At 45.6% G+C, this 26,467-nt stretch overlaps 1 protein-coding gene across 1 annotated transcript in view; it reads left to right on the top strand.

The window, feature by feature from the left end:
• The window catches only part of MYO5B (myosin VB), a 382,234-nt gene that overhangs the window by 188,885 nt on the left and 166,882 nt on the right, over positions 1–26,467 (top strand). The window lies entirely within an intron of this gene.

Genomic DNA, 26,467 nt, shown 5'->3' on the forward strand with positions numbered 1-26,467 from the left:
TTACCGGTATTAAATTTCACCTTTTGTCCCTGTGTTCCAGTATTCCAGGGTATCTCTTTGAATCTTGATTATTGCATTTGATATTTTAAGTCGCCCTGGCTTGATGCATGTGCAAATTTAATAGATCTTTTGCTTCCATCCTTATCTATAGATGAGGAGATGTTAACCTGGCTGGATTTCTATAACATGCTGGGAGCAGTTCTTTGATTAAGAACTGATAATTTAATCTAATAGAAATAAAAACTTAGGTCCTTACCTGTATTTCAAATCATGTTAAAACCTGTGCACACCAGGTTGGTCAGGCGTGATTTTCAGGGGCTCATGTCTGAGGAGGTGGGCACACCAGACCCCAGTTAGCAGCCCAGCTTCACTGCTTCCTTCCCGTGTTTCACCGGGTCATGTTCTTTCACCTAAGGTTCCTCCATTTCTTCAGCTGAAGCAGGAGGATCCGTGTGTGTACTTCCATCCTCGGGTTATTATAAGAGATAACCGGCCCCTGAGCAGCCGTCCCGCGCCGGGCAGGACCCAGTGGACGCGCTCTCGAGCTTCCCCCCGCGTTGTCGTTACCCAGCCTGGTTCTGTTGTCAGAGTCACACTCGTCACCTCACACGGGCTGCTTTCAGAATTCATAGTGGTGCTGACATGTGAATCAGATTTCGTTTTACACGGTGTCTGAAATAATTTTCAGTGAAAGAAAGCTGGTAAAATATGAAGCCTAGCAGGATGAAATGACATTTCTGTTTACATCATGCTAATGCCTTCACACCATGTTAGCTACTCTTTTTTTAACTGCGTGTCTTTACATTTATATCCCGAAAGACAGAGTGGCCGTGGACCTCACGTGCTCATGTGCCCAAGTCTAGTAGGAGAGGAAGGTGCCGTAAAGCGCAGCGGCTCGGCGTCCAGGGACAGGACTGCCTTGGCTCTCAGAACAGAGGAGCCGTGTGACCTTGGCAAGCCACTTAACCTTATTTTGCATCAGTGCCTGTGTCTTTAACATGGGGATAAATAGTGTCTAAATCACCGGATCGTTAGAATTAAATTAGTTGATAAATGAAAAGTGCTTGGAATGATTTCTGGCACTGAGTAAGTGTTCAGTAAGTGTCTGATACGGTGGTGGTGGTGATAATCTGGTGATAAATAATGCTGATGATCTGATAAGCAATGTCATTATCATTTCATAGTGTCCAAAGGAAAGAAGTGCTGGAAGGAGACATCAGGGCTGAGCTGGATTCCCTTTATAGGTCGCCCTCAGAGAACAGATGGTCCTTCAGGCCCAAGGGAATAGTAGAAGGCTGGCCATTCCACGTGATTAGCAATGTTCTTTTGGATTTATAGGCTTGTGTTTGAAATTAGAATTACAGAAGTTTACAGGTTGTTGCTAATCTGTCTAGAGGAAATACAGCATCAGTGGCACTACGTCTAAACCTATTTTTTGTCATATACAGAAAACCAACAGCTTTGAGTTTTGAACTTAAAGTGAAGTTGCACTGTTACTCACTCAGCAGCTCCTAGAACAGTGTTAGAATGTGGACACCACTGCCCTTCGGTGATGGAATCTGTAAGCTTAAGCAAAAGGAAAGTAATACAATACACTGCAGGAACCAAGTGATTATTCAATTGCTTTTATAGGCAGTTGCTTGAGAGACAGCCTGCCTGATGTCACTAACTGAGCATGTGGGGGAGGCCGGAAAAACAGTTCTTCCCATTTTTGGATTGGCTTGTTTGTGTTTTTGTTACTGAGCTGCATGAGCTGCTTATAAATTTTGGAAATTAATCCCTTGTCAGTCGCTTCATTTGCAAATATTTTCTCCCATTCTGAGGGTTGTCTTTTGGTCTTGTTTATGGTTTCCTTTGCTGTGCAAAAGCTTTGAAGTTTATTAGGTCCCATTTGTTTATTTTTGTTTCTATTTCCATTTCTCTAGGAGGTGGGTCGAAAAAGATCTTGCTGTGATTTATGTCATAGAGTGTCCTGCCTATGTTTTCCTCTAAGAGTTTTATAGTGTCTGGCAGCTCAATAACAAAAAAACAACCCAATCCCAAAATGGGCAGAAGACCTAAATAGACATTTCTCCAAAGAAGATATACAGACTGCCGACAAACACATGAAAGAATGCTCAACATCATTAATCATTAGAGAAATGCAAATCAAAACTACAATGAGGTATCATCTCACACCAGTCAGAATGGCCATCATCAAAAAATCTAGAAACAATAAATGCTGGAGAGGGTGTGGAGAAAAGGGAACCCTCCTGCACTGCTGGTGGGAATGTGAATTGGTACAGCCACTATGGAGAACAGTATGGAGGTTCCTTAAAAACCTACAAATAGAACTACCATATGACCCAGCAATCCCACTACTGGGCATATACCCTGAGAAAACCATAATTCAAAAAGAGTCATGTACCAAAATAATCATTGCAGCTCTATTTACAATAGCTCGGAGATGGAAACATCATCGGATGAATGGATAAAGAAGTTGTGGCACATATATACAATGCAATATTACTCAGCCATAAAAAGAAACGAAATTGAGCTATTTGTAATGAGGTGGATAGACCTAGAGTCTGTCATACAGAGTGAAGTAAGTCACAAAGAGAAAGACAAATACCGTATGCTAACACATATATATGGAATTTAAGAAAAATAAATGTCATGAAGAACCTAGGGGTAAGACAGGAGTAAAGACACAGACCTACTGGAGAACGGACTTGAGGATATGGGGGGGGAAGGGTGAGCTGTGACAAAGCGAGAGAGAGGCATGGACATATATACACTAACAAACATAAGGTAGATAGCTAGTGGGAAGCAGCCGCATAGCACAGGGAGATCAGCTCGGTGCTTTGTGACCGCTTGGAGGGGTGGGATAGGTAGGGTGGGAGGGAGGGAGATGCAAGAGATTTGGGAACATATGTATATGTATAACTGATTCACTTTGTTATAAAGCAGAAACTAACACACCATTGTAAAGCAATTAAAGCCCAATAAAGATGTTAAAAAAACAAAAACAAAACACAGCTTTCCCCAAGTGGATGGAAGTGAGACTCGGTCACTTCTGGTCCCTGCGGTGGTGCATCAGTTGGTTAGAGCAACAGTCTGCTGGGGCACATTGGTTTTTGGAAGATTCACTGGCATGTAGGAAAAAAATATTAGAACTTCATTTTTCACAATCTTTTAAGGTTTAAAATTCTGTTGGTGTATCTCTTAAATAATATGCACAGTGTATTAGTACAGTAGCACAGAAAGTAATTTATGAATACATATTTCAGGGGGAGCTTGCTCACAGTTTTCCTAATAGGGGAAAAGAGAGGACTAGTTTCGTGTCCAGGGCAGTGTCTACACCCATAAATGCAGTTGTCTTTGTGGACTAGTTCATGGTCCCCAGAGGAAATCTGTCCCCTGGCCCCGTAGTTCTTATTGGTGTGCTACAGTGGACAGAAGGTGAGAGAAGGTGGCTGGCTCAGTGCAAGCCATCCCCATCATAGGAGACATATAAGGAAAACATGGCCATTATTCCTCTATCAGTGTCACTTTCCTAGACTGAGTTAAAGAGCACTGCTCTTTTAGTAGCTTTCTGATTACATCAGAACATAGGTTCTCATGTAACAGTGGACAGTGTTTTGTCTCAAAAAAGAAAAAGAAGAAAGCCTTGGGGAGGTCCTTTATAATGGAGATAAATTGTTAGAATTGAATTTTAGTACTGGCCTTGCCCATGGAGGGAGTAAGCAGAGGTTACCCCAGATGACTCCATTTCAGAACCACGGAGAGAATTTCCCCCCCCCCCCCCGCCCCCTCCCGCCGCCACACACACACACACACACCTGCTTTACTGAACCAGAATTTCAGGGGTGAAACCAAATTATCTCTTTAAAAAGCTCTAGAACTGATTCAGAAAGGAGTAAGTCTTGGACAAGCATTTGGGAAATTTTTAGAATAGATGAGTCTCTATGATTTGGGGGATTCAGAGCTGGTGCTCACAAAAAGAATCCGTGTCACAAGCTTTAATTGTCTCCTTAGTCTTTAAGCTCTGCTTGGTTGCTTTTAGCATCTCAGTATGAATTAAGGCTCTGAGAGTGAACTTTGATCAAGGAAAGAAGTTACAGAATTTGAAAGCCCGTTAGAAGGTAGAGGATCCTCCAAATATAGCAGATGCCTAGCTTTTCCTGCCGTGATTCTCAACCCTGGCTGCACAGGAGAATCACTAGGGAGATTCCAAACTACCCATGGCCAGGCCTCACCCCCAGAGGTTGAGTTAATCAGATGGTGCTCAGGTGGTGATATAAACACTTCCACGTGCTGTCTTAGTGAAGCAGTATTGAGAACTTCGCTGAAACCACCTGTGTAACTCAGGCGATCCACCTGGTCTTTGTCAACAGCAGAGTGTTGGGAAGTGAAGGGACTCTTCTGTGCACAGGTAACGTTGTAGAAAGCCTGCAGGCCATGCAGCACGTCCAGGAGAAGGCCCTGTGTTTATGTCCTTTAGAAGCACAGTGGGAAGATTTAAAAGCAAATGCTTTTTGAGTCCACCTGGCTCCTGTCCCCATCATAGATCAATGATTTTGGAAGCCAGAGGAGGGGCACCTACAGCCAAAAGGTGATGGAAATTAATTCGGTCCTCTGTATTCCCAGAACTAGAGAAGAAAATGCCTCATGGTCAATGACTTGCTTTTAAAAAGGCGTCCCTTTTGTTTAAAAAGGGAATTAACGTTCTTCAGAAGAGCAAGTACCAAGAGTACTTAGAAGTGTGGGATGTCTTTTTAGAAAATGCTGTGTAGGGCTTCCCCGGTGGCACAGTGGTTAAGAATCCGCCTGCCAATGCAGGGCACATGGGTTCGAGCCCTGGTCCGGGAAGATCCCACATGCCATGGAGCAAATAAGCCTGTGCGCCACAACTACTGGGCCTGCCCTCTAGAGCCCGCGAGCCACAACTACTGAGCCCGCCTGCCACAACTACTGAAGCCCACATGCCTAGAGCCCGTGCTCCACAACAAGAGAAGCCACCACAATGAGAAGCCTGCGCACCTCAACGAAGAGTAGCCCCTGCTCGTGGCAACTAGAGAAAGCCCACATGCAGCAATGAAGACCCAATGCAGCCAAAAATAAAATAAAATAAAAATTTTAGAAAAAGAAGAAGAAGAAAATGCCTTATACCTAGTAAGAGAGGGATGAAGAGCAGGGGGACATCCTAGTATCCAGCGGCTTCCGATTAGTTATACTTAGTAGCTAGCAGTACTGCACCCCTAACCGTGTGGTTACTGAGAGGTTACTGGGGACCTGTTAATATAGGTGTGTGAACTGTGTGGAGTGTAGCTGCGTTTAGCTTAAATGTGGAGTACCAGTCTTCAGTTAAGATTTTGGGGATCGATATATGCTCACTCCAGTTGGTTTTGCTTCCCCACTGGGTCGTTGGGCTCCTAGAGTTTTATTCCATTTATCATTGCACATATTGATCCATCATAATTGCCTGATGTGTAGGAATTCTAGCTCAGCAATCCAAAGCAGAGATTTTTCTTCCCAGTTGTATGAGGTTGTCATTTCTACAATGCTGTTCATTTTACTTCCTTGTATTTGTAGATATTCTTATTTTATTTTGCAGAGTATATGTTCATGAAATGCATACAATAACTAAGCGTTCCCTTCTTGGAGCTGGAAGGCTTTTGAGGTCAAATCTTCTGGGATAGGGGTTCCTTTTCAGCATCTTCAGTGTTATGGTACCCAGTCTTTCTGGAAACTTCTAGTCCCCCTCATTCCACTGTTTGAAACTCAGAGGTGAGCAGATATCCTACTGTCACTTACTCCCACCCTCGTTCCTGCCTCTTTTCTGGAGCAGCCACCAGAACAGATTGGTCTGGGAATGCACCTTTAGTCTTTTCTCCTCTAAGTTAGACTCTTTCCGGTCTGGCTAGTGGAACCCTCATGTGACGGTTCAGAATTCTGATTGACTTCCTTTGAGTCTATTCCAGTTTTTCAGTGTACCCCATGAAATGTGGCATCCGTAACTAAGCCAAGAGTGTAGATCCAGAGTGACCAGAGAAGGAGTCCGTGGCCATCTCCTGTTCTCCTGGGATATAAATACTTGGGGGCTGCAGTAATAGAAATTTACTAATAGTTTCTTGCTGTGATGACTGATGAGTCCACCAAAATACATCCACACTGTGGCCCGGATGATGATCACAGTTAGGTACAACCATTGTGAAGTATGTTGTAGACCCACCCACCCTGTCCAGATCACATTGCTAGGTGGCAGTGTCCATTTTAGCATCCAGGTTTTCCTGTTCTCCTGTGCTCTTTCCTCTCTCTCTCGGAGTTGGGCTGATGATGCATTGTTTTTAGAACTAATCAAAGATGTCCTCGCTATCATGGTACTAAGCCAAAGTGACTGTTTCACAAAACACTGCAGAGTTTCTCACTTAGGAAGTCTGTAAGAAGAGAATGAGTGGTTTGCTCTTGAAGAAGTTGTCTGGAAGACACTTCTCAGTTTTGAGGAATAAGAAGCAAACTCTGCTTTCCGTCATCATCATCCTATGATTCACCCCTTTCCTCCTCTACCAGTCCTGGCATGCTGTCAGTCTTAAGGATACCAGAGCTGAACCTGGGCTTTCCCCTTGAGGCTTGGCTTCTTCCTTAGGCTAGGCTGGTCCAGGGTTCCCCTAAGGCCGGAAGTGGGGGGTAAAGAGCCCAGGTTAGAAATGACACTGCCTGCCTCCCTTGGTGCCACTGTGTGCCTTCCTCCAGCCTCTTCTCATGGCACCAGAAGCCTCTCCCGCTTCCCCCCCCACTTCACATCCTGAGTTCTCTTTGTCTGTGATTTACAGTGAAACTGATGTTCACTTTCCCCCAGGCCTGGCTCTTGATTTTGGAATGGAAATTTAACACACTTTTAGTTCATTTCCCCACAGCAACAGAAGGAACTTCAAGACAATTACCATGCTACCAAGACAATTAACATACTCGTAAACCATGTTCTGACAGTCAGAAGGTGAACTTAGGCACTTTTCCTTTGTCTTCGCCTTCCTGTTATAACAATCCTAATCCTCCCGAGACAAATTAATCCTTTGAGTTGAGGAAGGAGAATGACATGTAAAAGAAATGTAAAAGAGAAAAGTTTATTAGTGTATCTCAAAAATATTTCCCTACTTTATTGATAGGCATGATAACAACACGGAATGTTCCTTAAGATTGTAAGTGATGTAGGAGCATTACTTAATCATTATTGCAGCACTAACTAAATTTTATAGGTTTGTCAGCGGAACCACAGAAGTCATGCATCTTGCCTAAGGCACATAGCAGGCAGCTGGCAGAGGTGATACGAACCCGGCCCCCGAATTCCAAACCCTGTGCTCTTGACCACTTTGATACAGTTTATCCATTCACCTGCTGAAGGACATCTTGGTTGCTTCCAAGTTTTGGCAACTATGAATAAAGCTGCTAGAAATATCCTTGTGCAGGTTTTTGTGTGGACATAAGTTTTCAATCAATGTAGCTTTTAAAGGAAGATGCTACGTGGAAATGTTAAGTTCTTCCTGGCATAAGGAAGGTAGACTAAAAAGGGTAGAAGTATCATCAAGCAAAAGGATGTGAGTGACTGAAGGAAAACACTCTTAAAGCAGCCCACTTGAACTCGTATTTGAGGTCAGATGCAAAAAACCGAAACAAAGGCACTACCCAAATAGTCATACTAAACTCCCCAGATCGAATTCTCTGTTAAGAGATCCTTGAATTTTCCAAAATTGAAAATTCAATGTTTTGGTATTTTTTAGGAGCTAGACTGCAAATCAGTCGACTGCGAGGGGTATCAGTTTTTGTTAGTGTTTTATTTGATAAATATTTGAAGTAAAAGGTGTACTGTTTTATTTGTCAGATAAAACACCTCAGAATTAAGGGATTTTTACTCCATTTTAGCTGATTAAAAAATCCACTAAACATAACTCACTGGGGAATAAAGCGATTGGGATTGTTCCTGAATAGTATGCTATGTCTCATCTTTTGACACAACAGTTAGATTCTGATCAGCTCAAAGTAAAGGGGATTTTCAGTGCCTATCCCTCAGACAAACCCACAAAGCTACTGTTATAATCCAAGAAAAATTAAAACATGTCCACACTAAACACTGTACATGAATATTTCTATTTACCCATGATGGCCAAAAAGTAGCAACAACCCAGATGTCCTCCAGCCGAAAAATGAATAAACAAAAGTGGTGTATCCATATAGCAGAATATTGTTTGGCCATAAAAGGGAGTGACACATGCTACAACATGGATGAACTTTGAAAACATTATGCTAAATGAAAGAAGCCAAAGAAGTCAAAAGGTCATATATGGTTCCCAGTCACATGAAAGTTCAGAATAGGGAGACCAGTAGAGACAGAGAGTAGATTAGTGAATGCCTAGAGTTAGGGGGACTGGTGGGAAGTGACTGATAACGGGCAGGGAGCTTCTTTTTGGAGTGACGACAGAATCCTAAAGTTTATTTTGGTGATGCTTGCACAACTCTGTGAACATACTAAAAACCATTGAATTGTACACTTTAAATGGGAGAATCATACGGTATTTGAATTATATCTCAGTAAAGCTGTCTGTTACCCACCCACCCACCCGAATTAATAAAAGGTAGAAAGCAGATTTAGAGATGTTATTTTAGAGAAGAAGGTGAACAGGAACTACATTTCTTAGGTGATATCATTTGATACTATCATACTAGACCTGATAAAATGAGGTTGAGACAGGTGGCATGAGGACAGGGGGGCAGCTGGGAATAATGTTATGTTGCGAAGAATCCTGTCCAAAAAGGTTTGTTTGTATTTCAATAGGTACGCACCACCTGGAGAAGAATTCAGTATCACACAGGCTAACCAATATGCATATAAATCTACGTTTTTATTTAAAAAAGAGAGGGTTTCTCCAAGTCGTAAGCTAGATTTATAAATTTAAGCTTCATTGAATATAAAACAAGGATTTAAAAAGAAAGCATTTAGGACTTGAGTTCATATAGGACTAGATCCTGGGCTAATATATAGTCTGGTGGAACTGAGAGTCAGGGACAGCAAAGAAATGAAGCAAGAAGAGAAGGGGATTGAAGAAGAAACATTTCAGCAGCTGGGCAGTAGGGCCCATCTCAAGCTCAAGGTTGCCCCGGCCTCTGATCTTGCTTTCCTGGGTTCTGAAGGCCTTGCCCACTGCCTGATGCCTCCCATCTTTGGCCCTTTCCCTATGTCCCTTCTCCACTAGTCAAGAAGCCTGAACATGGCTCAGCAAAATGCACCAAGTTGTGGTTGCTGAGCAGGTTGGCCAGGTAAGCTCCCCAGTCGTGGAGCCTGTAGTACTTCCAGGACTGGAGGTGACCATGGTATCAGCAAGAATGTTAATATGCTCCAGATCAGCATTAGACGAATATGGGATGGAGCACGATCATGGCACTCAGACCAGAGAAGGAAAACGTGCTGCTTCCAACGGGAGCATTTCCTTCTGTAGACAGTGCTTGCTTATGGCAAGACAGTGCTTGCTTATGGCAGGGGGCGCAGGGAGGAGGGCTCTAGTAGTTGAGAGAGAACACGGTGTGGCTGCATGTGCCCGCAAAGATAACTGGTAACTTACTCCCAGGAAGCTGGGCTTCCCTCTCCCTGGGCACACCTGCTGCTCCAGTACGGTATTTAACTTAAAATTTAGAACGCATGTGGATCTTGATAAAGGACACTAAATATAACACTAAAAATACTTAACCATTTGGGATTTTGCAACTGATGAGGGACTTCTCACAACCATTACTGAAAAGAGCTAGATTTCAGCATTTAAGATTACTAAAGGAAGTCCTGGAATGTATTTTTGGGGTTTTTTTGTGTGTGTGGTACGCGAGCCTCTCATTGTTGGGGCCTCTCCCATTGCGGAGCACAGGCTCCGGACGCGCAGGCTCAGCGGCCATGGCTCATGGGCCCAGCCGCTCCATGGCATGTGGGATCCTCCTGGACCGGGGCACAAACCCGTGTCCCCTGCACTGGCAGGCGGACTCTCAACCACTGCACCACCAGGGAAGCCCTGGAATGTATTTTTTTAAAGAGTAAAACAACAAGCCAATTCTGGTGCTGGGAATATTTGAGTATTGCTTTAATTACGTTACCCAACCCCCCAAAGCCTGCAAATATTCAGAACCCAAAATCTCCCCAAAGTCAATTGTTTGCATTAAAACAGTCTCTTTGCTCGTGGGGAGATGCTGTTTTGAATTTTTGACAAAAAGAAGTTTATTCTGACGGAGGTTCTTTTCCCCTCAGAGGGCAAGGTTTTTACATAATTACCTTGTACCCTCAAAATTGTCTTTGGTTCAGCTCTCCAGTCCCCGTCCCCTGAACCCATCGCACAGCTAATTCCTGTCTCTGCGCTTCTCTTCTGTTGCTGCAAACTTCCAGCTCTTGGTTAAGATCCACCTTAAGGCTGTCAACATTGACATTTGAGAAGATTCTCTGGGGGTCTTTCTCTAAGGTCTCAGCCCTCTTGGATCTTCCCCTTCTCTAAAGTTTCAGACTAGTGGCGGTCTCTTCCACACATTCCAGCACAAACGCTGCCCTTTGTTCTCGGTGTGCTGGGTGTCCCTCTGAGTGTCAGCCCCTCAAGGGAGCTGTTTTTATGTACTTATATGCCAATCATCATGGTTTTTCTCTCCCTTTCTTGATGCTGAGAGGTTTGTAGGCCCTCAAGTAAGGGTTAAAGATTCCTGACTCGGAAGTTGAACTCTAATTCCTGGGTTCTTGCCCACGTTGACGCACCACCCCTGTTGAAGGGCACGTGGGCTCTAACCTGTGGGAAGTGTTCAGTGCCACACCCTCTGCTGGGCTTGGCAGTGGAGGGGGAAGCAGCAAAGTGGGACTTTGCCAAGGAAACGCTGGCTTTGGATAAATTACTTCTGCTTTGTACCCGTTATTGTGCCTGTAAAGTGGGTGAAGGAGTGTTACCTGATCTGCCTCATGTTGTCAGCAGAAGGGTAAACTGAAGTTTTAGATGTGATCCTGTAGTAAGATAGAACTGATATTGACTATTGTGAATTTTGATTATCCCTGTTATGTAGGTTTCCTATTTTGTTACCTCTTAGCCATTTATATCTGTGCTATATTAAAAGGTCTTGAGAGAGGGCAGGGGGTGAGTAGTCAATAGGAACTGTTAGAATAAGATCTTGGTTACTCTCTGACCCAGCACTCTAGCAGAAGGATCCAGTGATCTTCTCCAGAAGGTAGCCGATTTTCGGCCTGAAGCTGCTATTGCAGAAGTTCAATATAAGTGTACAGTTGACTCTTGAACAACATGGGGTTTAGGGGCACCCACTCTGTGCATTTGAACGTCCGCATATAACTTAGAGCTGGCCCTCCCCATCCGCGGCTCCTCCGATTTAACCTACCATGAGTTGTGCATTTACTACTGAAAAAATATCTGCGTGTTAGCGTTCCCACGGAGTTCAAACCTGTTGCTCAAAGGTCAGCTATAGTCTTTTCACCTATTAAAATGGTTTCATCTGCCATCTTAAAATCTCAAGGAGTTCAGATAGGGAAGATGCCTTGGCTGACCTTAGAAGCCTGAGGAGTGGGGCTGGCACATTTAGACCTTCAGCTAGGATTTCCCAGATGAGACAAATCTAAGACTGTATCAAAAGCCTATGTGCGCTGAGAGAGGGGAGTAGCATTTCTCAATTTTAGTTTTGTTAGAGACATTTCTGAGAGCTGGCGAGTTTTCCTGACAGCGTAATGAATAATTGACTTGCTTTCCATTATTAGGTTTTCTTCAGCCCATTAAAGCGAGTCTTTCTTTTGAGGACTCGGAACTGTTTAGGGACCCAGTGGGTATCCCAGGATGCACAGACTTGGGACGTTGTACTAAAGAGACCCGTGAATGAGCGTGCTATTGGTAAATAACCAGAGCGACCATTCATTGTGTGTTTGCTCTGAGCCCAGCAGTTACATGTAGATAATACCAACGTTATCTACTAAGCCATGAGTTTGGTTCTGTGTTTGCTTGAACGCCTTCAGTCTGAAACAGATTGTTTTATGAAGCAGCCTCTCGTATGGTTGAATACCCAGTGTGGTAGAAAGAATGCTGGGCTGGATGTCCAGCTGGGGCTCTGCAACTTAACCTAGAGTGGCTTCCAACAAATCATGCAGCTTTTTTTGCCTCTGTTTCCTCCATGGGGGGAGAGGAAAGTAGCAGCACCTACTTCCAGCTAGATTTTCAGGGCAGGTTTCCTGGAAGATGGCCTTTTCATTGGTCCTGGAGGGATAGATAAGATTTGAGTATGAAACTGAGGGAAGGAGGGACTTCGCTCGTGGCACAGTGGTTAAGAATCCGCCTGCCAATGCAGGGGACACGGGTTCAATCCCTGGGCCGGTAAGATCCCACATGCCACGGAGCACCTAAGCCCGTGCACCACAACTACTGAGCCTGTGCTCAAGAGCCCCCGATCCACAACTACTGAGCCCGTGTGCCACAACTACTGAAGCCCATATGCCTAGAGCCCGTGCTCTGCAACGAGAGAAGCCCGGGCACTGCAATGAAGAGTAGCCCACGCTCGCCACAACTAGAGAAAGCCCACATGCAGCAACAAAGACCCAACGCAGCCAAATATAAATAAATAAACAAATACATTTAAAAAGAAAAGAAACTGGGGGAAGGAGACTGAGAGAGAATTCCCCCTAAAGAAAAATACAGTGAGAAAGGGGTAAAAAGAAAGTGTGGCTCAATGTGGGAGAGCACGAATAGTGCCATTTGACTGCACCTACAAAGGTTTTGTGTTTCTTGGAGCTGACAGCAGCTTCCTTACAACTTGTAATTGTGGTGCTGGTTCTGCTGGTGGAGGGTGAAGCTCATGGGGTCGGGCTGATTCCTCTGCTGGCCCCAGCCCCAGCCCTGGCTCAGATTTCTCACAGCTTGGCTGCTGTACGCTGACTGCTGTGTTTTCCTAGTCTCCCGCTCTTCACAGTCCTGTGTGTCAGTCTGTCTCAGTGTGGTCCGCTGGACATGGGGTCCCTGGTGAGGCTGGAGAGTGCAGAGGTGGTGGGAATTCCACCTCAAACCTGGTGCCGGGGCAGCTCCCTGGGCCACCTGGGATGGAGGTCCGGTCAAGTGAAGCCCTTCCCTGTGCCATATTCCCTCACGTTCTACTCTGTACCCTCTTTGGGTGATGTTATGAAGTGACTAAAAGCAGGAAGTGGAAGGAGCGTGGGTGTGTTTACACTAAGAAAGAGGATGGTGAGGGCGGAGACACAGCAAAGTAAACAACAGCCAAGAGCTCTTTTATAAACTAGAGCTCATTATGGAAACAGGTAACTGAAGTGCTCCACATTCAACATCTTGGCTACTTTGTCATAGGAGACTGCATTTCATGTCAAAGAAAACTACACAGGAAAGCAAATGCTGCCCTTCATTCTCCAGTTCTGTATTGTCTAAGAGTCCTGTACACATATTCCTTGCCTGCTTGGAGCCCCCGCTGAAGGGCGAAGAACGGAAAAGCTCTTCCCTTATAGATCTGTTAGCAGAACATGGATATCGACCCTGGAACTTCTCCTGCTAGCTTTCCACTTGTGCCACTGACCCCCCTGCTGACCTTTGCCCTCAAGAAAGGCATGACTTCTCTATCCTGTATCAACCCCCCTATCCAGTATGTCTTGGAACCTTAGTTTCCACTGCCTTTATCTGCAAGTTGCAGAGACTTGCTTTGCCCTGAGTTTCCCCGGTTCCTTTATCACGTCTTTTTCTTAAAAGCTTTACTGCCCCGCGTAACTGATGCTTAGGCTCCAGTGCATTGCAGTCAAACCCACACCTGCATGGTCCCCCTTACTTTACTTGCCTTTGGCGCTCTGGTTTATGGCTAGTGGGTCATAAGTGAGATTCCTAAGGCAGTCAGCTTCCTGTGGCTCAGGTCTGTGGGTTTGTGCCTGGCAGTAGCGGTCTAATTTTTTTAAGCTATATAGGGAAAGCACTGTGAAGGTGGAGCATTTATTTTTGTAGCTGAGTAAAGCCTACAGCAGAATTAGTTCAACATGTTTAATGATGTTCATAATCATTGTGCTACATGATAATTTGGGCATAAATATTAAATAGCTGACACAAATGAAGGCAACTAGCAGTACCTTTCCATAGCCAGACTGTCTTTCGCGTTCTCTTTCTCCACCTACAGTATCTGTTCCTTCATCGTGAAATACTGAATGCCTTCTGGACACCAGACTCTGGTATGTCCACCATCTGCCCTAGGGCTTGGCAGTTCCTGACACTACCCAGTGCTGAGCACCTGTCCTCCTCTTTTCCCATCCCCACCCGGTGCTGAGCGTTTCGTACTTGAAAGGTTGGACAAACGGTTTCTGGGCCACGAGGCCAGCGTGGCTGCATTCAGGAGACGAGGGGTCCAGAGAAAGCTGAACTCAGTGAAGAGTGCCTCTGAACGGAGGCCTGTGAGACCCTTGTGGCAACTGGAGGCGGGGAGACGGACCCACAAACACTGCCTTTTGAGCCAGCTCCTCACACACTGGAGTAGGTTCCCCAAAATAACCAAGGCAGATGCAGCTTCAGGCCCAGGTGCTATGTAATTTCATGGCCACATAAGAGAATCACGAAATTTAAAACCAGCAAAGGGATAATGATTCTCAGGGTGCCCAGACCAGCAGCATCCGCATCACCCAGGAACTTATTAGAAAGTACATCTCAAAATCCTTGCATTCCCAAAGGGCGGTGTTGGACCGTTAAGGGCAGTAAGATGCAGGCAGTGTGAGAGTGCCATTTAGTCTTCTAGTCAGCTTCAGTTTTAAGGCCTGAAAATTTATATACCAACTTTATGGCTTAAGCTACAGTGTTTTCCAGTGGAGAGAGCCTTGCCCCATACCCTAGGGGGTCTCTGAAATCTGCCTCCCACCTCTACCAGCACACTTAGTGGTGTTTCTGATTGGCTCTTGGAAAATGCAGCAGGACTGGTGAAATGTAAGCATGGTTTCCTTGAAAGTTGTCATTAATGCTGTGTAAAGAGGCAGGATTTTGCAATCAGGAAAAGAAAAGAAAAGAACACTTTGAAAAGAGGTTTGGGGGTTCTTAACCATCTTTGTTCCATTTAAAACGTTTAAATGTATCAAATATCATATGTACAATTACAAAGGACTGATTATATTGAAATTATCAACATATTTTAGGAGTTTGTGATAAATATAAGGCATGGTGAATGCATTAGTGGCAGATCTAATAATAACCATCATTTTGAAGTAGTGGTGAGTGTAAATATTTAATGCTATCTGCAGCAACTGTAATACGGTGTCCGAGTCACAGGTTCTTCCTGTTCTCTCTGTCTTTGACTATATTCTTTTGTTTTCTTTATTTTTTTAAATTGAAGTATAGTTGATTTACAATGTTGTGTTAGTTTCTGGTGTACAGCAAAGTGATTCCATTTTATATATATATTTTTTTCTTTTTCAGATTCTTTACCATTATAGGTTATTACAAGGTATTGAATATAGTTCCCTGTACCATACAGTAGGACCTTGTTGTTTATCTATTTTATATATAGTAGTGTGTATCTGTTAATCCCAAACTCCTAATTTAACCCTCCCCCTGCTTTCCCCTTTGGTAACCATAAGTTTGTCTTCTATGTCTGTGAGTCTATTTCTGTTTTACAAATAAGTTCACTTGTATAATTTTTGGCTATATCCTTAACTGAAGAAAATGTTAAAATTTAGTAAAAACTAAATAAAGATGTGCTTTTTTTTATTCCATTTAAGTTCACGGGTCCCCCTGAATTGTGTTCATGGGCCTGTTGGGAATGTGTGGGCCCCAGGTAAAGAACACCTGAAGTAGGGGTAGGGCAGAGCTGTCTCCTTTCCCCAGCTATAGGCATTAGCAGGCAGTAGCGCACTCCTTGTAGTGTGTGTGCCTCTGCGTGCTTCTAACCAGTCCCCACTATTATTTCAACTATGTGGCTCTCAACAATGTAAATCCAATTAATGAGGAGACTCTACTTTGATTTCTAGGCGATTTATCATAAGCCATTAGCTGGAGCGTAGACTTAAAGGGTCCTATCGTTTGCAGCCAGGAAAAATGGTTAATAAATTCACACATCAAGGACTGTGTAACCCCTGAGCCTCTGTGTAGCTAATCGTTGTTTTACGTTCATTGTTACATGGTATTAGGCTGATATCAACCATGAATAATTCACTAGGTATTTGAATTTAAACGAGTACCTGAACATATTTATATAGTGACCCATTTAATTAAGCTGTTGAGCGGTGGTTCTTAACCCCAGCAGAACTAATGTTGTAGCAGAACATCAGAATCACTTGTGGAATTAAAAAGCAAAACAAATATCTGGGCCCCACCTCCAGAGATTGTGATCCAGTTGGTCTGCTGTGGAATCCAGGAGGGGGAGTTTCGTGAGTTCCACAGGTGTTTCTAATGTACAGCCAGGGCTGATGAACAAATGATGGTTCTTTGCAGTCAGATTGTTGCCAGAGGCCGAGACGTGCCTGTTGGGGTCTTAGTGCCCTAAACTTCACCCTCTTCCCTGAGCACTGCTTGTGCTTTCCCACCCTTTGCACAGCCTAACACCTCTGCCTAGAATGGCCTCTTGGAATAGATCACCAAGGGCCTGGAATGCTGAAGACGCTGAAGGCATCCCACAGACCACAGTGTCTCATGAGAGGGTGCTTAGCGGGACCTACATACAGTCAAATGAGTGTTTTGGAAGTACCTGTCCAATGGCAATGAGGAGAATGGATTGAGTAGGGGCTAAAATAGGCACAGGAGGACCAGCTATGATGCTGTGGAAGAATCCCGGAGAGAAAGGATGAGTATCATTGTCCAGAGGGCAGTTGTGCGGATGTGCTTGGCTCTTGGGAGACAGTTGGGTTGGGGAGATATATCTGAGTGTGGACAACTTTTGGGTGGCACTTGTAGTCATGAGGAAAGATGAGATCACGTTAGAGGCAACCTAGAGAAATGAGAGGAGATGCTGAAATTGACTTGCAGGGATGCCCTAATATTTAAAAGATGAATGGATGAGGCAGTATTTATACGAGAAATCGTAAAAGACCTTGTATCTTACTGGTAGCTTGGCAGAGAGAGTGCAGTGTAGAGAAAGAGGATGAGCTTTAGACTGAAGTGCTCAGATGCACCTGGCTTCAGATACTAACTAGCTGGACTACTGACCAACGAGAAGCCTTTTTTACCTGAGTATTGCTTGAATGTGTTCCTTCACTGCAAAATAGTTTCCAGCACCCAATGAAATAGAGCTTGAAAAGCGTTTATTTGGTTCTGTAGGGTACAAATATGTGTATATCATAGTTTACCCCCAGCTAATGATAACATTAAACAAAATAAATCTGTAAAGTTTAAAATCACAGGAAACATTTGCCTCTGTTGCTCACCTTCATCTAAACCCACAGATTTCTGAGTTTCAAGGTATATCTTCAAAATTAGCGGGTAGCTGCAGTTGATGTGGAGTATCGCACAGCTCAGCTATAACCTGGATCTAGAATCAGAGTTCAGGAATAGCAGGAGGTCTTAAGGATCATCTTCCAGCCCTTTAGTTTAAAAGCGGAGAAGTTGGCACATCCCTGTTCACACCCAGGAGCCCCCCACCCAGTTTGTCTCACTCTGCCCTGCTTATCTTCCAGTGAGGGGTGGGCTTGACTGAGTTCCCAGAGGTTCTTTCTGTGGTGCGTTCACATCTGAGAGGAGACAGCCTCTCCTGGGAACAGCGAGTAAGTGGAAGGAGGTGGATTCATTTTTCTACTACCTGTATCACACTACACCTAGGAGGTTTATAAACAGAACTTAACACTCGGAAGGCCGCTGTGAAATTGATATTGAAGTGGAAAAATGATACTCGGGTATGAAATGCACTAAGTACTTAGCTCCTGCCCTGTAAGAAGGTTCAATTTCATCTTAGTAGACACTTAGGACTCTGACTGTTAACCACCAGTTAAGCACTTTTCCATGAATATTTATGGCCGCCTTCTTGAATGGCTTGACCTCTGGGCTGTGAGCACACAACGCTACCTGGGAGGGTGGCAGTGTAGGACATTAGTGCCTGATGGCAGAAGTGCTCAGGGATGCTTGTCTGCCTCCCTCACACCTAGAGCCCAGGGCCTGCTTGGGCCGTGAGCCTGGAGGACCCCTCACATAGGTGCCCTCCCTCTAGCTGGCCAGGACATATGTCCTCCTTCCCACTTTAAGCCAGCTTTATTGTTGGCTGGCTTCATAGAATCTGTAGCTTGGAGCTTTCTTGCCCAGCCCCTTCTCACAGCAGGACTGTTCTTTCTAGTGCCCCAACTTTGAGAGGGAATCTTTAACTTTAGACTCACTGTAGCCGTATGGCTCTGTTTTGAGCCCCAAACTGCCTCACTGTAATTTTCTGTATCCTTCTCACCTAACTTTACCTCCATCCTCACCTATCTCTGTCCCCAGATCTTACTTTTCCCTCCCCACAGAACCCAGTTTTATTTCCGCCAATCTGATTCTGCCTTCTGCCTGGCGTTACATGACTTCCCGCATTCTCATGGGGTTTTGATATCATTTTGTTTTAATATAGTTGTGTTTGTATCCCTAAGGATCATGTTTCTTTTTTCTTGTTGAGTTTCTAAGAGTGTCATACCATATATAGTACTGTCATTTTTTTTTTTAGTTGGCATTGCTTCTAAGATTCATTTTCATTGTTTTCTTAGTCTGTCTCCCAGTTATGAACTCTGTCCCTGGTACTGACACAAATATCTTTGTTCAACAGAAATTCTTGATTAAAAATTCTTTGTATCCCCGTTCTCTGGTGCAGTTCTTTTTCTTTTTTAACCATAGTAGACGGCCTGCATTGTGATGATGGTGTTGAAAATATCATTAGAGGCTAGACAGATGTAGACAGGCAAGAGACAGTAGATTGATTACCCCATTAGTGAATAGAATATATTCTCCTGACGCACCTAAATTTTCAGATGATTTGTTACTGGAGGAAGAAACGATGGAGGGACTTAATGATGTGTTCAGAGACAGGGCATCCTTCCTCCTGCGCCTGAGCCAGGCTTTCCCTCCCTCCTGTTTTGCACCTCCACTGTGTGTCCAGGTTTTGTTCCCACCTCTTCACCTCTCTCAGGGAGTGCCCAATCCAGGGAAAGAGAGTCACACCTGCCTGAGACTTGAGGCCCCTGCTGTCAGCCCCCTTCCCATGGGCGAGCTGGGGAAACTGAACTCAGGGCAGGAGCCACCATGTTTGGTTTGCAGGCGGTAAGTTGCACATCTCTAGGGGGCACCAGACCCTGGCCTCAGCCTATATAGACCACCATACATGGCAGCCCTTACTAGGGCTCTTTTCTTGACACAATCCAGGTGCTGGCCTGCCCATCCAAGCCCTGCATCTGAGATTGGCCATCATGGAACTTACCATCTAGTGGGGAAGACAACGGTAGAAGGACTACTAAGTAGATCAGTAAAGTATTAGTAAATTGTATGCTGACTGCTATGAAAGTAGGGTGGTCAGGGGAGGGCTTCTGAAGAAGTGATGTTTTAGCTGAGGAGGTGATGCTAAGCCAGCTGGCACTGAGGACACCTGATTCATGTCTAATGTCTTAGCTGAGGCTAGATTTGTTAGGGGGATTCACTAATGGATGCTTGATTATACATGAAGGGGCTGTAGTGGTGATACAGAGATGTCACAGCATAACCCAGTGGGAAATTGTACAGGGATAAGGAAGCCTGTGTTCAAGTTTGCACTTGGTGTCTTACTAGCTGAGAACTCTGGGAAGATCACTCGGCCTTTCCAAACTTCAGTTTTATCCTCTTTAAAATGAGAAGTCTGGCACCAATAGTCTCATGAGTCCTAAGCGAGAGATAACATGGCCAAGAGTTTTGTACACCATTCGAGCATGATGTGAGTAGGTGGTGGTCATTAATTACAATGAAAAGTAGTAAGGCGTGAGCCGCCCCCAGAATGTGATTGAGTACCAGGCATTAAGAGTTGTGAGGTCAAAGAAGGGAAAATAAGTTTGAACTGGAATAGCTTCAGACAGCTGTAAAGTAGGAAGGAATAGAGAAACAAGCCCTGTGTGGCTTGAGCGTCATGAACAAAGAGAAGAGTGGCACGTGATAAAGCTGGAAAGAGAGGTGCTGGTTCACAGAGGGTATTGAACATGGTCCCAGAGCTGGGATCTTGGAGGCAGAGGGGTGCCATTGGACGGCTTAAAGCAGGGGGAGAGGTTTGATCCAATATTCACGACAAAAGGTCATGTAAAAAGGTTGCCTTATAGGGCTTCCCTGGTGGCACAGTGGTTGAGAGTCCACCTGCCGATGCAGGGGACACGGGTTCGTGCCCCGGTCCGGGAAGATCCCACGTGCCGCGGAGCGGCTGGGCCCGTGAGCCATGGCCACTGAGCCTGCGCGTCCGGAGCCTGTGCTCCGCAACGGGAGAGGCCACAACAGTGAGAGGCTCACGTACCACAGAAAAAAAAAAAAAAAAAAAAAAGGTTGCCTTACAGAAGGATGACAGTGAGGGTTAGAAAGCTGCTATTGCAATGCTTGTCAGAGATGATGATGGCTGGAAAAAGGAGGTCCAGAGACGAGAGTGGTCTGTACTGGGAGGGGAATTCAATAGGGCATGCTGTCTGGAGGGAAAGGGAGGAATCCACAGTGACTCCAGGTTTCTGGCTGAAGTGGGTGAGTGGAGGCTGGTGCCACTTACACAGAGAAGGCCTGGGTCGGGGCACGGGAAGTGACGGTGAGGCTTCGGCCCCAGGAACCCTTCAGGTTCAAGGTTGAAGCCAGTGCCCACCCTCCGGGAGCTCTCAATTCATTGACTGATGTGTGGACGCACTGTGGCAGTTAGAACAGGGGGTTCCAGGTGGGAGGATGGTGGTGCCGCAACCGTCCACAGGTGGAGGGCCTGGCCTCTTTGTCACAGCCGGGGCTTCTCTCAGTCAGAATCGGCTGAAGCAGTGCTTTCCTGATGGTTCTGTGTGCGCATTGCTGATGGGGAGGCCACGGGTGATGCGTTATTCTCTGCAGGAAACCTGAACAAGGCAACCCCTCAGCGGGGTGTCCCCGCAGTTCCCGCAGTGTCTCCCTGGCTGATCAGTGCTCTGCAGCGTCGACCTCAGGTGCCCGGACAGCCTCCTTTTCCACTCTCCAAAAATGGGGACGGGGAGAGAGGTTGGCCTTGCTCAGGGAGCTTCAAGTGATTTGGTGGGAAACTTCTACCAGAAGAGCAGGTGGCTTAGCAGCAATTCAATCCCGCCTCTCAGGTGTCAAAGACAGGGATTCAGTGTGAGCCGGGGAGAGTCTGTGGTGCACGTGTTGGAAGCTGGAGAGTGGCTGGTACCTGACCGGGAATCCTGTGCTCTTGCCTGACGCAGAGGCCTTCAAGGGGCTCTTCCTGCTGAGGGTGGTGCTGCCTTCCTGAAGACCGTCTGGGCCTGAGTAACGGCTGGTATTTCACGGCATGAAATGCCATGGCCATGGGTTAATTTTTCTAAATACAGGCCGACCTTGTTTTATTGCCCTTTGCTCTATTGTGCTTCACAGATAATGCCTTTTTTCTTTTTTTACAAACTGAAGGTTCGTGGCAGCCCTGTGTCAAGCAAGTCTATCGGCACCATTTTTACTCACTTCAAGTCTCTGTGTCACGTTTTGGTAATTCTTGCAGTATTTCAAACTTTTCCACAATTATTCTGTTTGTTACCGTGATCTGCAATCAATGATCTTTGATGTTACCATTGTAATTATTTTGGGGTGCTACGAACCACACCCATGTAAGAGGGTGAAGTTAATTGATAAATGTTTTGTGTGTTCTGCCTGTTCCTCCACCCGGCCCTTCCCCCATCTCTCCCCCTCTCCTCAGGCCTCCCTATTTCCCGAGACACAGTATTGAACTTAGGCCAATTATTAACCCTACAGTGGCTCTAAGTGTTCAAGTGAAAGGAGGAGACAGTCGCTGCAGAAAACTGCACTGTGGTCTTGTTTTAAGAAACGGTCCCAGCCGTCCCAGGCTTCAGCACCACCACTCTGATCAGTCAGCAGCAGGACGCCCCCCCAAGCAAAAAGATTACAGCTGGCCGAAGGCTCGGATGGTGGTTAGCACTTTGTTTTTTGCAATAAAGTATTTTTAAATTAAGGTATGTACATTGTTTTTTTTTAGACATAGTGCTATTGTACACTTAATAGACTACAGTATAGTGTAAACATAACTTACATGTACTGGGAAACCAAAAAGTTCATGTGATGCTTTATTGGGATATTCTCTTTATCGGGATATTTGCCTTATTGTGGTGGTCTGGAAACGAACCTGCAATATCTCCAAGGAATGCCTGTAAAGGGAACCTCACTGGGCTCAGGAGAAAAGGACTGACTGAAAAGCACATGGACCCAAGTTGTCAGCTAAGTCATGTCTGTAACTCGGCCGAATGGATGGAGCCATACCTTGGCTGTGTTTTTGAAGGACACTGGGTAGAATTCCACACTCATAAATATCTCCCCCACGACCAGCCCTAAGTAATGGAAGTTTGAAACTGAGAGCTCTTCCCCACCCACACTTCTGTTACAATTTTGATCACAGAATCATCGAATGTCAGAGACAGATTAAATCACTGGGGGAGTCCCCGTCACAACCTTGTACTTTACAAGATGCAAAGACAGAGGCCCAGAGAAAAGAAGTGACCCAAGGTCACACAGCAAGTAAAATGGCCACACAGGGCCTGACATCAATATGGGATGAGAGGTGACAATGCCTCACAAGTGGCACAAAGCAAATGACTTGAGACTTTAGAAGGCAGAGAAATAATGGCCTGCCGGGCTGCCTCAGACGGGTTGGACTTCAGCAGAAGGGTGTACGTTGAAGGCGATTTCAGGTAGGGGGAAAACCATAAATGGCAGTGCCGGGAAGGTGTGCAGTTTCAGAGACCGACGCGTAGCTCATTTTGTCTGGACTGTAATCCCCTCATCTTACACAAAGCGTAGAGATCGTTTCATATAATCTTGCAGCAAATCTGTAAGATGGGGGTATCCTCTGTAAGGTGGTTAAGGCTTACAAAGAGCCTGCTGATGGCTGAACCAGGACTCAGACAAGAGCCTTGGACCAAAAGCCTGGTGTTCTGTTCTTAGCACCATAATATGCCGACGCCTGTCAAGGGTTTTAGCGTTGGGATGTGCATTGTGGAGGAGTTCAGCTAAGGAGTTTGGACTTGATTCGGTAAGCGATGAGTAGTTAACTTCTTTTGAGCGTGGGGAGCGTGATTAGAGCTGTGCTTTAGACATTTAATCTGGCAGGAATGTTAGGATGAATTAGAGACCTAGGTCCCTAAGTCAAGGTGACCACCTAGAAGAGCAAGAGCAAAGTCGTGAGAGACTGGACTGAGATAATCGGAGGGTCAGGAAGTCAGCTCCCTTGCTTAAAGTCAGACAGCTGACCAGTGCACGTGAGGTTCAAAATCAAGTTTGTATTTACTGCCCGTTTTCTGGTCTTGTGTTCTCCAGTTGAGTTGGAAGCAAAGCTAATGTGGGTAGAACAGACTGAGGATGCTTTTGCACATCATCCCGTTACAAATAGCGTACAGATATGTAATGTGCACCCAGCCACGTAGTAGACTAAGAATGGGAGTAGGTAGGGTGTGCGGAAGTGCAGTAGAACTAAATGAGAATCATCAATTCTAAAAAATATTTTAAGTTGGTCTCAGTAAGGGAAGTTGTTAAATGGTCCTTGTTGGTCTAAGAAGAGTTGAATTTCCCTAACTTCAGTCTTACCGGCATCAGTCTGACTATCCACCAAATTAGCTGGGAGTTAGCACTAATGGTCGTTGCCCAGACTCCCTCACGCCCAAGAGCCTCGAGTGTAAAGATTTGAAACACTTGGGGATGTTTATAAGCTCTGATCATAGTTTGGCCACATGTATGCGTTTTCATCAAAACACCAAAGTTAGCTTCCATGTCCTGCCAGTTTTTTGTTTCCCTGCCTTTGATTCCCTCTCTTTGTGAGGTCCTGACACTTTGTTGTCACGTGAAGTAGCCCTGCCTTTTTGCCTTTCTGGCCACTTACACTTGGAATAGCCTGCTTGGCCCTCAAAGTTTTCTGCCTCTTGTGTGGGTCATTCTCTTTCCTGAGCATATGTGACTTTTCAGTCATTTCCTAGTGATGCGCAGGGCAACGCCCGTCTTGACACAGCAAGTGAAAAGTGACAGGTGTCACTGGTCTGTGCCACCTTTTTTTTTTTTTTTGCGGTACGCGGGCCTCTCACTGCTGTGGCCTCTCCCGTTGCGGAGCACAGGCTCCGGACGCGCAGGCTCAGCGGCCATGGCTCACGGGCGCAGCCGCTCCGCGGCATGTGGGATCTTCCCGGACCGGGACACGAACCCGTGTCCCCTGCATCGGCAGGCGGGCTCTCAACCACTGCGCCACCAGGGAAGCCTGCCACCTTTTCTGTGCCAGATGTAGCATGTTATCTGGGTCTCTTCGCAGTTCAGTTCCCTCTGTGTGCTGTGTTGCCGCAGGGAGCCTGGCAGCACTCACGACCCCCAGCCCCCACCAATCTGATTAATTCTCTCCTGGCATCCACATGTTGCTCCCAGGGATCCTTATTAAGTTATTTGGACAGTATATACCTCCCCATTCGATGCGGTTCTCTGTGGAGGACTAAGTCTTAGACACAACCTGTGCTCATCCTTTTTTAGGTGAAACATACAGACTTTGAGCAAAACTCCAAACTTGTGGGTATGGCTCCTGCAATTTAGATCTCCCTGTTGCAGATTCAGGTAGTTTTCAAGGTGGCATCAGACTTGGCTCCCCTTCATAGGTCTAAAGCCCAGCTTGGTCGACGCCTAGTCCCTTGGGATGGTTGTACTTCTGAGCAGTTCTCTAAGGAGTTGATTGTGATGGTATTGAGAAGAGGAGGGGTGACACCTGCCCCGGTCCCCAGGGTCCAGTGGATGTCATATAAAACTTGAACAACAAATGAGTATGGGAACCGTAAGCATGCACAGGCTTCTTTAGAGGCCACCTTTCAGTAGGACGTTTTCACAGAACCAAGGAGAGGAGAAACACACTCTCACGACAGTGGTATCCGAGAACTACAAGGGCTCTCCGAAAGCCACTTCTTCTTGTTCCATCCTCCAAATACTAGGTGAGATTCTATGTAGCTTTTCAGGTAATTGGCTGTATGGCCAGTTTGAAAGATGAGGTTTTTTCAGCTTCATCTTCTCAATAGCATCTACTCGCCATCTGTATTCACTCGAGTCCCTCCCCACTTAGTGATGGTGTGTGAGCTTGAGACTGCTCAGCTCTTCGCTGACCTTGAAGAGCAGCTGAAGGTTAAGGTTTCTTCAGCCCGGCTGCCACACCTGACTCTCCCCTGGGGCCCCCCTTTCAAGCCGGTTTTTGTCTGTCTTTCCAGTTCACCTCTAGTTAACATCAGTGTCATCACACCACTTTTTCAGCTTCTCAGCTGTTGGCCCAGAAGCAAGGCCAACATTCATTCACCCGTGCTGATCAGGTACAATCTACCTGTGCTGATAATTACTGAGGTGGGGCAGGCCGTTCTTTCTGTAGCCAGCCCTGCCCAGGAAGCCACAGGTGCTGGTGTTAGGAGTACTGGGCTGGTGCCAGGAGACCCGTGTTCTAAACCTGACTTCACACTCCTCGGTTTCTTCATCTGGAAAGGAAGAGGGCTGGTTGATCCCTAAGTTGGCTTCTCCTCCAACATAATATTTTATCTCGGGTGTATTCTCTATGCCAGGCACTGTTAAAGGTACTGCAGATCGAAAGCGAAGTGCCTGCCCTCCTCCTGGCAGTGGATTTGTGGGCTAGAGGTAGATGGCTGAGTGTAGCTCTTACAAGCAATTCGTTTCCCAAACTCGTGGCGCAGATGTTTGTTCTTACTCCCTGCTTGAACATCCATGTTCCTTGGAGACCAGATAGGTTGCGTTTTCCATTACTTGTCTGTCTCATATCTGTCTCAAAGGGATACGTACAGATACATTTTATCTGATGTAGAGTATCTGCTCTCTGCCTCCCATTTAGTCTGATTGAACTCCCTCTTATTGCAATCCATAGCTGTTTTATCTAATTTCTGGGAAACTTGAGGCAAGATTAGCCTGGTGGCTAGTAGCATGCCCTTTGTGGTAGATCTACATGAACAAAAATGTTCAGAACTGTGTCTGCTGGCATGCTAGGCTCAAATACAAGAGGAGAAGAAAAGAACCTTGCTCTTGAAGAAAGTGGCGCAAGATGGGCATGTAACAGAAAGGCGAGATTATGTAACTGAAAGTGTATATTTATGTTAAGTTCTCAGGGGATGTCTTTGGAAGGGAGTGCTCTATGGGGTACTGCCTCCAGAGAGAACTTGGGAGAGTGACCCGACGGCTACATCCCCATTCCCTCAGGTCATAAAATAGGATTTGTAAGCCCTTCTCAGAGCTTCTTTCTCCCACTTTCAGATCTTGTGCAAGCAAGCGTATGAAGGAAGGTGGGCTATTTTTACGCTGCCCCT

The sequence above is a fragment of the Phocoena sinus genome, chromosome 14 (genome assembly GCF_008692025.1).
Source record: "Phocoena sinus isolate mPhoSin1 chromosome 14, mPhoSin1.pri, whole genome shotgun sequence".
Taxonomy (NCBI): domain Eukaryota; kingdom Metazoa; phylum Chordata; class Mammalia; order Artiodactyla; family Phocoenidae; genus Phocoena; species Phocoena sinus.